The sequence below is a fragment of the Salmo trutta genome, unplaced genomic scaffold, assembly GCF_901001165.1.
Source record: "Salmo trutta unplaced genomic scaffold, fSalTru1.1, whole genome shotgun sequence".
Classification (NCBI taxonomy): domain Eukaryota; kingdom Metazoa; phylum Chordata; class Actinopteri; order Salmoniformes; family Salmonidae; genus Salmo; species Salmo trutta.
In genome coordinates this window covers 269,008-275,007 of record NW_021822688.1, presented here as the reverse complement: position 1 = coordinate 275,007, position 6,000 = coordinate 269,008, and the positions used below count along the sequence as shown (strand labels likewise).

The 6,000-nt window shown below is 43.6% G+C and overlaps 1 long non-coding RNA gene across 1 annotated transcript; it reads right to left on the bottom strand.

Moving 5' to 3' along the window:
• Positions 1 to 2,157: 2,157 nt before the first annotated feature.
• Positions 2,158 to 3,517, bottom strand: LOC115183329 (uncharacterized). Its single transcript, XR_003874029.1, has 2 exons — positions 3,239 to 3,517; positions 2,158 to 2,566 (listed from the first exon to the last, which is right to left on the bottom strand). It is a non-coding gene; the product is annotated as an uncharacterized LOC115183329 (long non-coding RNA).
• Positions 3,518 to 6,000: the final 2,483 nt, after the last annotated feature.

Here is a 6,000-nt window from a genome sequence, read left to right as displayed (position 1 = left end):
ACACTCTCTCACCAACACAACACACTCTCTCACCAACACAACACACTCTCTCACCAACAGAACACACTCTCTCACCAACAGAACACACTCTCTCACCAACAGAACACACTCTCTCACCAACAGAACACACTCTCTCACCAACACAACACACTCTCTCATCAACACAACACATTCTCTCACCAACACAACACACTCTCTCACCAACAGAACACACTCTCTCACCAACAGAACAAACTCTCTCACCAACAGAACAAACTCTCTCACCAACACAACACACTCTCTCACCAACACAACACACTCTCTCACCAACAGAACACACTCTCTCACCAACAGAACACACTCTCTCACCAACACAACACACTCTCTCACCAACACAACACACTCTCTCACCAACAGAACACACTCTCTCACCAACAGAACACACTCTCTCACCAACACAACACACTCTCTCACCAACACAACACATTCTCTCACCAACAGAACACACTCTCTCACCAACACAACACACTCTCTCACCAACAGAACACACTCTCTCACCAACAGAACACACTCTCTCACCAACAGAACACACTCTCTCACCAACAGAACACACTCTCTCACCAACAGAGAACACTCTCTCACCAACACAACACACTCTCTCACAACAGAACACACTCTCTCACCAACAGAACACACTCTCTCACCAACAGAACACACTCTCTCACCAACAGAACACACTCTCTCACCAACAGAGAACACTCTCTCACCAACACAACACACTCTCTCACCAACAGAACACACTCTCTCACCAACAGAACACACTCTCTCACCAACAGAACACACTCTCTCACCAACAGAACACACTCTCTCACCAACAGAGAACACTCTCTCACCAACAGAGAACACTCTCTCACCAACAGAACACACTCTCTCACCAACAGAACACACTCTCTCACCAACACAACACACTCTCTCACCAACAGAGAACACTCTCTCACCAACACAACACACTCTCTCACCAACAGAGAACACTCTCTCACCAACAGAACACACTCTCTCACCAACAGAACACACTCTCTCACCAACAGAACACACTCTCTCACCAACACAACACACTCTCTCACCAACACAACACACTCCCTCACCAACAGAACACACTCTCTCACCAACACAACACACTCTCTCACCAACACAACACACTCTCTCACCAACACAACACACTCTCTCACCAACAGAACACTCTCTCACCAACAGAGAACACTCTCTCACCAACAGAACACTCTCTCACCAACAGAACACACTCTCTCACCAACACAACACACTCTCTCACCAACACAACACACTCTCTCACCAACACAACACACTCTCTCACCAACAGAACACACTCTCTCACCAACAGAGAACACTCTCTCACCAACAGAACACACTCTCTCACAAACAGAGAACCCTCTCTCACCAACAGAACACACTCTCTCACCAACAGAGAACACTCTCTAATACACCACAATGCCATAGTGGAATAAGTGTGACAATATAGTCTGAATGTTACATCACATCAGAACTCTTATAGTATTGGTATATAACAGGATTTTATTTCAGATGATCTGAATAGCCATTCCCCCACAGCAATACATCCCCAGTCTCCTCCCCTGCCTCTGTGGTCTGCCTGACTGTGTGTGTGTGTGTGTGTGTGTGTGTGTGTGTGTGTGTGTGTGTGTGTGTGTGTGTGTGTGTGTGTGTGTGTGTGTGTGTGTGTTTGGGTTGCACACACACCACAGCCCTGCCAGAGTGGTCTCTGTGGCTGTCCAAGCGTCAGTCTGTCCAGCCAGGGTCGAGTTACGGCTTTACCAGATCTCTGCTTCACACACACACACACACACACACACACACACACACACACACACACACACACACACACACACACACACACACACACACACAACCCAAAGCCACGTCCATTCACTGAACTATACAGCAAAATCTAGATAGCACAGAATTAGCATTGTGTGTGTGTGTGTGTGTGTGTGTGTGTGTTCAAGGTCTATTCTGGGAGAATTCCAGAGGGGAGACCCTGTGACTGACTCCGCCCCCCAGGAACTAACAGGATATATCACAGGGTGACAGAGCAGTACCTCCATTACATAAGGCATGATGTAATTTCTATTCACTACATTTCTATCTGGTACATTCTGTCTAAGTAGGAAGCCTTGTCCGAGGCGGAACAGCAGGAGCCTATCTCCTATTCTGTAGGCAGCTTGATCTACACCCCCGGACTGGACGCCACTTTATGGCTTGTCTACCCCTAAACCTCAGACACAGGCTTCTAACTAGACAGGGTTTAGGAAGGCTGGCCACGAGAGACTAGTTCAACCCCCAATCCATCTCCTTGGTTCATGCTGACTGCCAAGCAAAAAGACATTGGGTCCCATTATTTAGAGTCTTTGGTATGACTCGACAGGGAATCGAACCCCCAACCTTCCAATCTCAGGGCGGACACTTGGGAGTCCACTCACCTGGTGTCCAAGGTCTGGATCCCTGATTAGGAGCGCCGGATGAAAACCCCCAGGTCTGTGTTGAGAAAGGGCCTCTAGGGAAAGATGGAAGGGCTAATCTCTGTCTGTCGCACATTATTTTGAAGGCTACCTACAAATACATAACACATGTATAACCCATAACACATTCATAAGCAGTGTCCATGTCAACAAGCTCGTTATTCAATTATTATGTATGGTTATTAAGGTGTTATGGAATCCTTATGTAGGTAGCTAGGTGTCCTACCAACTGTGTTACCTAATAGTCTAACATGGCAAAACACAAGCAACAACTCAGATATTCAACTTCTGCCTGTATATTCAGGGGCATCAAATGGGCACTTTGCTACGTTCAGTAGAGCACGACATATCTAGTAGTCGTGCAGATTGGAATAGAAACTAACGTGCGTGTCATTATTGGACAAGTTCAGGTAGAAATCCGTTTCAAAACGTTTTCGTTTAGTAGAGGTTATCCCAACCCAACGCAAAGCAACGACCCAGCACTATCAGAGTCCACACACACCAACTCCACTGGCTTTCCATGAGTAGCCTCTATAGCCAATGGAAGAAGCCTCGTCTACAACCAACACAGCGACTCGACTCAACTAACAACAACTTCAAAACACACACACTGGAATAGTCTCTCGCGGTTCTCACACATTTCGATCAGCAAAACTCGGCTCGTACCGAAAAGATCGCAAATCAGATATAACGCACACGTATCCTACCTTTTCTTTTCTCCTTTCGTTCTTTTTTTGTATTTCCCCTCGCGTCCTCCGTCACGACCGGTCGTTCAGCTCCAAATATCACACGCGACAGATAGAATCCTAAACGGCTTTCGCTCTCCGGTTCTGCCAGAGAAGAACACACCGTAACTTGGTGAGGTCGGTGGAGCGAGAGAAGAACAGAACGTGACTCGGTGTTGTCGGTGGAGCGAGCAGAGCGTCAGCAGCGTCTCCACTGGGGCTCGAGCTACTTGGTGTGTGTGTGTGTGTGTGTGTGTGTGTGTGTGGTATTGCGTGTCAGTTTGAGAGAGAGAGAGAGGGGGGGGGAGAGAGAGAGAGGGTGACAGCTCCTGGAGAGAATGAGCAGCGTGCGGGGGGGTTCCCGTGAGCAAACTGGGGCGGGAATTTATATCTATATATTTTTTTATTTAAAAAATAAATAGTTCACCTTTATATAACCAGGAAGGCCAATTGAGAACAAGTTCTCATTTACAACTGCGACCTGGTCAAGATAAAGCAAAGCAGTGCGACAAAAACAACAACACAGAGTTACACATGGAATAAACAAACGTACAGTCAATAACACAATAGAAAAGTCTATATACAGTGTGTGCAAATTAAGTAAGATTAGGGAGGTAAGGCAATAAATAGGCCTTAGTGGTGAAATAATTACAATTTAGCAAATAAATACTGGAGTGATAGATGTGCAGATGATGATGTGCAAGTAGAGATACTGGGGTGCAAAAGAGCAAAAATAAATAAATAACAATATGGGGATGAGGTAGTTGGATGTACTAGTACCTTCCTTACAAAGCCCTTGATGTACTAGTACCTTCCTTACAAAGCCCTTGATGTACTAGTACCTTCCTTACAAAGCCCTTAATGTACTAGTACCTTCCTTACAAAGCCCTCTATGTACTAGTACCTTCCTTACAAAGCCCTCTATGTACTAGTACCTTCCTTACAAAGCCCTTAATGTACTAGTACCTTCCTTACAAAGCCCTCTATGTACTAGTACCTTCCTTACAAAGCCCTCTATGTACTAGTACCTTCCTTACAAAGCCCTTAATGTACTAGTACCTTCCTTACAAAGCCCTTAATGTACTAGTACCTTCCTTACAAAGCCCTTAATGTACTAGTACCTTCCTTACAAAGCCCTTGATGTACTAGTACCTTCCTTACAAAGCCCTCTATGTACTAGTACCTTTACCTAGGCAAGTCAGTTAAGATCAAATTCTTATTTACAACAACAGCCTACTGGGAAACAGTGGGTTAACTGCCTTGTTCAGGAGCAGAACAACAGATTTTTACTTTGTCAGCTCAGGGATTTGATCCAGAAACCTTTTGGTTACAGTCCCAGTGCTCTAACCACTAGGATACCTGCCACCCCGAAGAAAAACCATGAAGAAAAACAATGCAGAATACAGTCATTGAGGACATTGAGACATCAAGTGGTTCGTGATGATGTGATATGAACATGTGGCTCAGTTGGTAGTGCATGGTGCTTGCAATGCTAGGGTTATGGGTTTGAGTCCCATGGGGGACCAGTATGAAAATATATGCACTCCCTACTGTAAGTTGTTCTGGATAACAGCATTTACTGAAATGCAATTAATAGCTAGACAATTTCAGTTTTCACATAGAAATAAGTTGCATTTGCGAAGTACACTGAACAAAAATATAAACGTAAAGTGCTGGTCCCATGTCCCATGAGCTGAAATAAAAGATCCCAGAAATGTTCCATATGCACTAAAACTTGATTTGCTCAAATTTTGACCACAAATGTGGTGTTATGTAGTGTTGTCTCTCTTTATGTAGTGTTGTGTTGTCTCTCTTTATGTAGTGTAGTGTTATCTCTCTTTATGTAGTGTAGTGTTGTCTCTCTTTATGTAGTGTTGTGATGTCTATCTTTATGTAGTGTAGTGTTGTCTCTCTTTATGTAGTGTTGTGTTGTCTCTCTTTATGTAGTGTTGTGTTGTCTCTCTTTATGTAGTGTTGTGTTGTCTCTCTTTATGTAGTGTTGTGTTGTCTCTCTTTATGTAGTGTTGTCTCTCTTTATGTAGTGTTGTGTTGTCTCTCTTTATGTAGTGTAGTGTTGTCTCTCTTTATGTAGTGTTGTGTTGTCTCTCTTTATGTAGTGTTGTGTTGTCTCTCTTTATGTAGTGTTATCTCTCTTTATGTAGTGTAGTGTTATCTCTCTTTATGTAGTGTTGTGTTGTCTCTCTTTATGTAGTGTTGTGTTGTCTCTCTTATGTAGTGTAGTGTTGTCTCTCTTTATGTAGTGTTGTGTTGTCTCTCTTTATGTAGTGTAGTGTTGTCTCTCTTTATGTAGTGTTGTGTTGTCTCTCTTTATGTAGTGTAGTGTTGTCTCTCTTTATGTAGTGTTGTGGTGTCTCTCTTTATGTAGTGTAGTGTTGTCTCTCTTTATGTAGTGTAGTGTTGTCTCTCTTTATGTAGTGTTGTCTCTCTTTATGTAGTGTTGTGGTGTCTCTCTTTATGTAGTGTAGTGTTGTCTCTCTTTATGTAGTGTAGTGTTGTCTCTCTTTATGTAGTGTTGTCTCTCTTATGTAGTGTTGTGTTGTCTCTCTTTATGTAGTGTTGTCTCTCTTTATGTAGTGTTGTGTTGTCTCTCTTTATGTAGTGTTGTGGTGTCTCTCTTTATGTAGTGTTGTGTTGTCTCTCTTTATGTAGTGTTGTGGTGTCTCTCTTTATGTAGTGTAGTGTTGTCTCTCTTTATGTTGTGTTGTGTTGTCTCTCTTTATGTA